The 8,425-nt window shown below is 42.6% G+C and overlaps 1 protein-coding gene across 4 annotated transcripts in view; it reads right to left on the bottom strand.

The window, feature by feature from the left end:
* The window catches only part of KIF3B (kinesin family member 3B), a 190,136-nt gene that overhangs the window by 936 nt on the left and 180,775 nt on the right, over positions 1-8,425 (bottom strand). The window lies entirely within an intron of this gene.

Below are 8,425 nucleotides of genomic sequence, written 5' to 3'. Positions count from 1 at the left end.
GTGAATTTTCGCTAACTATGCATGGCGCCGCAATCCAGCCTCCCCCCAGTCCCCTCCAATTAAGGAGTGGACTGGGATAGAACTTCCTTACCCCCCTACCTAAACTTCCTCCCTCTTCCCCTCTCCTCCCCACTCCCCACTCCCTAAACCTATCTAACTTTCTCTAAATTTTTAGTTTTCTTACTTACTGCTCCTCTGAAGCAGCAGTAACCTCCGCGTGCTGGCATGCGCTTCCCCGGAACATTGGCTAATGGCCGCCGTCCTGCCCCGCCCCTGGCCAGCCCCGTTGGAGAGACCCGGCATTTGTGCACGGGTTTACACGAGTGGCCCAGCCCATTATAAAATGTGCAATGCACACACAAGGCCTGGCCATGCCCATAGGCCTTTGAAAATTTGGCAAAATGTGAGTCAAACAACTTAAAACAACCCTAAAGTGTAAAATAGAAAAATAAAGGTGGCCTGCCTGAATAATAGGAAGAGGTGATTTAAAGCACTGAGGGCCCGCCAGGCGCTGTTTTGCAGCCACTGCACTTTCTTTTTTCTGCCCTTCCCCCATAAGCTACCATCCTTGCACCTTTTAGCCTAGAGGTTAGAGCAGTGGGTTACGAACCAGGAGACCAGGGTTAGGTCCCACTGTCACTCCTTGTGACCTTGGGCAAGTCACTTTACCCTCCATTGCCTCAGGTACAAACTTAGGCCTGGATTTATCAAAATGTGGTAAGTATCGCATGTGAAAGCAAAAGGGGTGTGGTTTATGCTAATAGACAGTTTATTGCAATTTGCACTAATTACCTATGCAAAGAGCTAAGTTAGTGCAAATTGAGATAACGTTTTCAGACTTTGTGATGAGAGAGAGAGAGAGAGAGAACGCACCTCGCCATGGTGTCCTCACCCTAGATAGGTATTTGTATCCCTATGGGAGGCCCACCTAGTAACTCGAGGTGAGGTTTAGGTAATAGTGTAGGGGGTTAGGGGCCACTTTGACATTCACCGTGAGACGTATGAACAGAACAGTGCTCTCTTGTGAAGATTTGATGATCTTCGGAGTGAGGAAACTCACACAAAGATGAGATTTGTGCAATGTTCTCTCAACCTGGCTTGATGTTACCCATATCAAATATCATCTTTGACTGAGTTTCCTCTCTCCGTAGATCATCAAATCTTCACAAAAGACCACTGTTCTGTTCATACGTCTCACGGTGAATGTCAAAGTGGCCCCTAACCCCCTACACTAATACCTAAACCTCAGCTCGAGTTACTAGGTGGGCCTCCCATAGGGATACAAATACCTATCTAGGGAGAGGACATTACGGCTAGGTGCGTACTCTCTCTTTCTTTCTCCCCCCCCCGCCTCCCTCCCCCCAGATGGCTAGGCTGGTGCTCCGGGAGCTTTAAACCTACTAAAACAGACCTTTAGGAGACATCACAAAATGCCATAACACCTTACCACCCCGTAACACAAACTATCACACAGCTTAATGCTACTGAAAAAGCTGTAGTTAAAATCAGCATTAAGTCTGTGTGATAGCACCTCACAGACTGGCAAACCCAGCCCACCCCTAACTCCTCCTCTTTTTCAGATTTGCATCGCAGCATACGATATGGGGCTTTCGTATATGTTAACAGGGTTTTTCACATGCGATAAGCCCTTAACGCATGCGAAAACGCCTTAGCGCATTTTGATAAATGACCCCCTCAGATTGTAAGCCCTCTGGGGATAGGGAAATACCTACAGTACCTGAATGTAAGCAGATGCGATATCTCAGATCGAATGTCGGCATATAAAAATAATAAATAAAATAAATCCTCTGAAATTCTACAATGCCGTGAAGCATCACTATTCATAAACAAGTTTGGGTTGTAATGCAAAAGTTGATAAAGAAACCTACAATGAGCTCAGCACTGTGAAAACCTTGACATAAGGAAAAAGAAAGGCGAAGGCAGTGTGTGAGAACATTCCACTTACAATCTTTATTTCCTCAAACAAGAGTGTAACCTACTGGGCCCCTTAGTTTTGATGCAGCATGTATTTCTGGACTTTTATAGCGATAATCAGGAAGCTCAGAAATAATAGTTTCACAATTATTATCCAATCCTGAACGTTTTGGTCTTGGCTTGGCTAAACTTTCTGCATATATAGCTGACAATTCAAGTGTTAATTATGGAAAGCACAACGGTAGTTTATCAAAAACAGAAAGAAGCTCAACAGGATATTATTTCAGCCAAGACTCTGGCTCATGGGGTGCACAATGCAAGAAAAAACATGCAGTAAACATTGATATTGATACAGAACATATTGGGGCAGATTTTCAAAGACTTACACGTGTAGGGGGTTACGTGCGCCAGGCCTATTTTCAAAAGGCCTGGCAGTGTGCGTAAAGCCCAGGGACGCGTGTAAGTCCTGGGGCTTGAAAAAAGGGGCAGGGTGGGGGCGGTCCGGGGCGGTGTCAGCGACTCCTGGCACAGCGACCATTTGCCGCTGTGTCAGAGATTGTGTTCCAGCAATCGGCCGGCACACGCAAAAGGTAAAATAAAGATCGGGAGCTTAGAGTAGGGCTGGGGGGGAAAAGGTTAGGGGAAGGGGTGGGAAGGTCAGGCTAGGGGTGATGGAACAGAGGAAGTCAGCACAGCTCGGCGTGTGCAAGGTGCACCCCCTTGTGCGCGCCGACCCCGGATTTTATAACATGTGTGCGCCTGCGGGCCTATATGTGCATGCGCCAGGTAGCGTACGCACATATAGGCCACGTGCGCTTCTTTTAAAATCTACCCCATTATTCTCAAAACATATTTTCATTTCAGCATTTTTGTAAGAACAGTGCAATTGAAGTAGTTTTCTGTCATCGTTGAACCTGAGAGCAATCTATTATAGTAAGAAAGTAACTGACAGCAGATAAAGACCAAATGGCCCATCCAGTCTGCTCAGCAGTGATTTTATGCCCAAAGTAGATCAAATTCCCACACGGAACCCAACCTCAAATCCCACCGACTCCCCTTTAACGTTGGGAATGCAGGAAGCATAACGCAGCCCATATCATTGCTTCTCTCAGTGAAGGCTGCCCAGTGTCCTCATGACCATTCTCTTGCCACCAGGGATTCTCCGTGTTTATCCCATGCTTTCTTGAAGTCTGCCACTGTCCTTGTCGTCATTACCTCCTCCAGGAGGGCATTTCAGACATCTACCACCCTCGCCGTGAAACAATGCCTCCTGACATTTTTCCTGAATCTATCCCCTTGGAATTTCTACTGGTTCCCTAGTTCTACAGTTTCCTTTCCATTGAAAAAGCTTTTCAGGCATTTAAAAGTTGATATCATATCCCCCCACCTCATCTCTCTTCTAGAGTACACACTTTATTTATTTATTTATTTATTTAATGTTTTTTATAGACCGACATTCGTTGGGAACATCACATCAGTTTACACAGAACATAAAAGCAGCGGAAAAGGCTTTACAAGGAACTGAATTTCAAACCGTATAAAATCTAAATTGGAACAGTAAAATTTAACAAACAGCGTCTAACATTTCAGTGACAAAAGGTATTGTAATGGGAGGGGAATTGCATTTCTAAGAGAAGATAAGGGTTTAGAAGTATGGTATGCCATAGAGTAAAACGTTTCTAGGAAGAGTTGGGGTAACAAAGTAGGAAAGATAAGGTATTTGGATAAATAGACTAAATTAGGAAGGCATAGGAAGTATCATCAAGACGCTCACCATGACACTCCCATTTTTCAAAAAATTCCACGTCTCCAGACTGTTTTTGCTATTCACTTCCTTACGCCAGAGGCGCTCAAAAACCGACTCTCCCAAAAGCTCAGCGTTCTCACATTGTATTTCACAGCTGTTTCCAAAATGTGAGAACGCTGAGCTTTTGGGAGAGTCGGTTTTTGAGCGCCTCTGGCGTAAGGAAGTGAATAGCAAAAACAGTCTGTAGACGTGGAATTTTTTGAAAAATGGGAGTGTCATGGTGAGCGTCTTGAACAAAAAGGAGAGACAAAGGTGGAACTGTGGAGATAAAAAGTTTGGTTTGCGTTTTGCGTGGAAAGAGTAATATGCTGTGAAAGCTGAGTATGGATACATTTGGGTGAATTGGTGAGGAGATGGTTGAAGACTTGTGCACTATGCTCCCCTGAAGAAGCCTATCGAATGGCGAAACATGTTGGGAGTATGAAGTTGTGAAATAGAAGTATAAAAGGAAATATAATGCTGTAAAGAGGGAGCAATTGTATTGTTACAGAGATTCTTCAAAAGAACAATTTTTTAAAAATAGTATGTGTGTATGAATGAGTTTTTTATGGGGAAAATTTGATTTTCACTCTGTGTGTCCAATGATGAATAAAAATTGAATGTTTTTGAAGAGTTTTTGATAAAATGTTTTGTATACAACAATAAAAATTTTTTTTTAATGAATTTATATGTCACTATATATGATATGTCCTGCAATATATAAGGCGCGTTCTTTCGTGGTAGTGAGATGTGTGAGTTTGGGTGACGGAGTTTGTAGTTTGCCAAGTATTGAGATCTGGTAGGTCTTGTGTGGATACGAAATAGTAGGGAATCACTGAACGATTGCATATTTTGATTATGTAGGGATTTGTGTATAATAAGGGTTTTATAGTTGATCCGTGATGAGATAGGGAGCCAGTGAAGTTCCTTCAGTCTCAAATCACAGAGTGCCCTGTACAAACCCTGCACCATTTTGGTTGCCCTTCTCTGGCCATTTCCACCCTCTCTATTCATTCTGAGATATGGTCCACAGAACTGAACACAGGTGAGGCTTTGCCAACAACCTGTAAAGAGCATAAATTACCTCTTTTATTCTGCTGGTTATGCCTCTCCTTATATAACCAAGCATGCTTCTGGGTCTGGACACCACCTTATCACACTGTTTACTAACTTGCGAACATCCAACACTGACACAGCAAAGTCCCTCTCCTGGTTGGTGCTCATCAGCTCCTTCCCACTTACCACATACTGCTCTGGCTGATTTCTGCACTCCAACTACATAACTCTGCACTTTTTGGAATTAAATCTTAACTGCCTAGAATTAGACCACTCATCAAGCTTTCTTAGATCACTTTTCATTCTGTTTTATCCTTGTTGAGCATTTTAGCGTCATCTGTAAAAAGGCAAAACTTTGCTTCTAACTCCTCTGAAATTTCGCTAACAAAGATATTGAACAGAATCGGCCCTAGGACTGATCTCTGAGGTACTCCATTTATCACCCTATTGTGGCATGTTGTGAGCAGATGACTTTCTCTGCTTCTATCTATTAACTAGTTATTGCAATGTTGAAAACAGAACAATTACTTTTAGAGTTTAGGTGGACATAAGTGCTCCAAAATACTCTGCTTTAGCAATGAGAGAAATCCCAGTGAATTAGCAGAGTTTTACTTTCTTTATTTCAGCCACACTCTGAAATTATTCACAGACCATAGTGAAAATTTAGAGGCCAAATCATTTAACAGTCAATATTCATTAAGCTGGTTATTTGGGTAAAGTTACACTAATAAAGCAACACAGGATATCTAGAGGGGAAAGCTATAACCTGCCTCTTCCTCTGCTCAGCGTCTGGTAGCTATTGCACAGGTTGGAAGGGAAATGAAGGCTCAAGGGGTGATGTGAAGCTGGGAGGGTTAAACAATTGAATGGGATGGAGGGTTGGGGTCAGAGAATAACATTCTCATCTGGAACCAGAATCAGGCAGGGAAGGCCTTCGGGAGACAGCAAACATTTTTTCTTTTGAAGAAGGATTGAGCGGTGGTCTCTTCAGGGGGTAGCAGACATTTCCTTTTGAAAGAGGATCAGGAAGTGGGGGACCTTTGAGATGCAGCAGGGCTGGGCGGGGGAGGGGGAGTGCAGGAGAAACGAGCAATAATTGTTAATTGTTTTATTTTGCAACACAGGAAAGAGAAGGAGGAGGACATTGACTGCTTAGTTTAAAAAAAAAAATCATATTGCAACAGAACAGGGAACGAAAGCTTACTTGGGGAAGTTCCAGACAACTTTTCTTTGAGCAGACTTACCTGGATAAGTTAAGATGGGTAGCACTGAATATTGGTGCTACTTAGCTAAACTTATCCCTGTCCCTGGAATACCTCTCTCCCTCAAATTTTTTACCAAGCTATATATTCAGTTCAAGGTTTTGGTTTAGGTAATTTGAAAGTTACCTGGACAAAATTATTTGATTATAGAAATAGAAACATAGAAATAACAGCAGAAGACAACCAATCCAGTCTGCCCAGCAAGCTTTCACACTTATTTTCTCGTACTTATCTGTTACTCTGACCGCTGAGTTCAGGGCCCTTATTGGTAGTTTTTTATTCTAATTTCCTTCCACCCCCGCCATTGGTGCAGAGAGCAGTGTAGGAGCTGTATCAAAGTGAAGTATAAAGCTTAATGTTTGAGGGTAGTAACCGTTGTATCGAGCATGTTACCCCGATGTTTGTATACTCATACTGCTCAGATCAATGCCTTGTTAGATGTTGGCTGGATGTAAATCCTATTTCTTCATTCCCCCTGCCGTTGAAGCAGTGAGCTGCGCTGGATATGCATTCAAAGTGAAGTATCAGGGGTAGTAACCACCACAATAAGCAAGCTACTCCCACGCTTATCTTAGTGTTGTCTCGGTGTTTGAGAAAATCGAGAAAAGGATTTGAGAAAAGTTTTTTGAGTTCACTATGAATATCAGACTGAAGCAATTAACCTGAGTTGTGGCAAAGAAATGTGAGAGTGACTTTCTGTATTTTTATGAAACAACCAAAAAATATTTGAAGTACTTCTCTGAAAATAGCTTTCATAGCAGAGTATCCAAAATTAGCCCTTGCAAATGCTCTACCCTTTGAAGAGAAAAAGTCTATAAACCATTATTAAGATGGACTAGAGGAAATCCACTGCTTATCCTTGGGATAAGCATCATGGAATCTATGTACCTACTTGTGACCTGGATTGGCTGCTGTTGGGGCCAGGATGCTGGGCTTGATTGACCTTTGGTCTGACCCATTATGGCAAGTCTTATGTTCTTAAGTAACAGTTGTTGAGAGCTTGTATGTGTGTGTCTGGTGCAAAGAGTTCTTGGCTCTCAGAACAAATCTGATCTCTCTCTGGAGGCTAAAGTAGCAGAGCTGGAGGAGCTGAGGAGCCCTTCAGGGATCCTCAGTAGCCAATTACCAACACCAATCCGGCAGCCCCTGGGCTGCTTTGGAGGATCAAAGTCACCTAGTTGGACAGCATTACTTAGTATAACAGGAAGTGATTCTGTAACAAGGACCTGCTTTTCACTCCTTTGAAAATTACCTCCTATAGGAGTTTCGCATACTTGCACATACTCCCAATGTTTAGAGGCTTTCGCCGGTGGGGTTCGGATGTATGCACACAGGTTGCTTTTTGTAAACAGGATACACTTTTACACCTGTTCATTAAGTCACTGAAGTGAACTGTGCTTTTCTTTTGTCTGAAGGTTTTGGGTGGTAGGTCTGAGGTAAGTGGTGGGGGATCAGGGTGAAATGTTAGAGGGGTTAGATGAACTAGTGACTGCAAATACACGCTCAAGTAAGAATTTTCATAAGCAGAATATGCGCATTCTTTATAAAATATATGCCTCCATGTGTAATGTAGGGATATTAAGTGCATAACGTATTGGAGAAACTACTAACCTGGCGATCCGGGAAACTACAGACCGGTTAGCCTGACTTCAGTGCCAGGAAAAATAGTGGAAAGTGTTCTAAACATCAAAATCACAGAACATATAGAAAGACATGGTTTAATGGAACAAAGTCAGCATGGCTTTACCCAGGGCAAGTCTTGCCTCACAAATCTGCTTCACTTTTTTGAAGGAGTTAAACATGTGGATAAAGGTGAACCGGTAGATGTAGTATACTTGGATTTTCAGAAGGCGTTTGACAAAGTTCCTCATGAGAGGCTTCTGGGAAAAGTAAAAAGTCATGGGATAGGTGGCGATGTCCTTTCGTGGATTGCAAACTGGCTAAAAGACAGGAAACAGAGAGTAGGATTAAATGGGCAATTTTCTCAGTGGAAGGGAGTGGACAGTGGAGTGCCTCAGGGATCTGTATTGGGACCCTTACTGTTCAATATATTTATAAATGATCTGGAAAGAAATACGACGAGTGAGATAATCAAATTTGCAGATGACACAAAATTGTTCAAAGTAGTTAAATCACAAGCAGATTGTGATAAATTGCAGGAAGACCTTGTGAGACTGGAAAATTGGGCATCCAAATGGCAGATGAAATTTAATGTGGATAAGTGCAAGGTGATGCATATAGGGAAAAATAACCCATGCTATAATTACACGATGTTGGGTTCCATATTAGGTGCTACAACCCAAGAAAGAGATCTAGGTGTCATAGTGGATAACACATTGAAATCGTCAGTTCAGTGTGCTGCGGCAGTCAAAAAAGCAAACAGAAT

Source organism: Rhinatrema bivittatum, chromosome 8 (genome assembly GCF_901001135.1).
Source record: "Rhinatrema bivittatum chromosome 8, aRhiBiv1.1, whole genome shotgun sequence".
Classification (NCBI taxonomy): domain Eukaryota; kingdom Metazoa; phylum Chordata; class Amphibia; order Gymnophiona; family Rhinatrematidae; genus Rhinatrema; species Rhinatrema bivittatum.
Note: the sequence above shows the minus strand (reverse complement) of the source record. Positions and strands in the feature narration are given on the sequence as shown.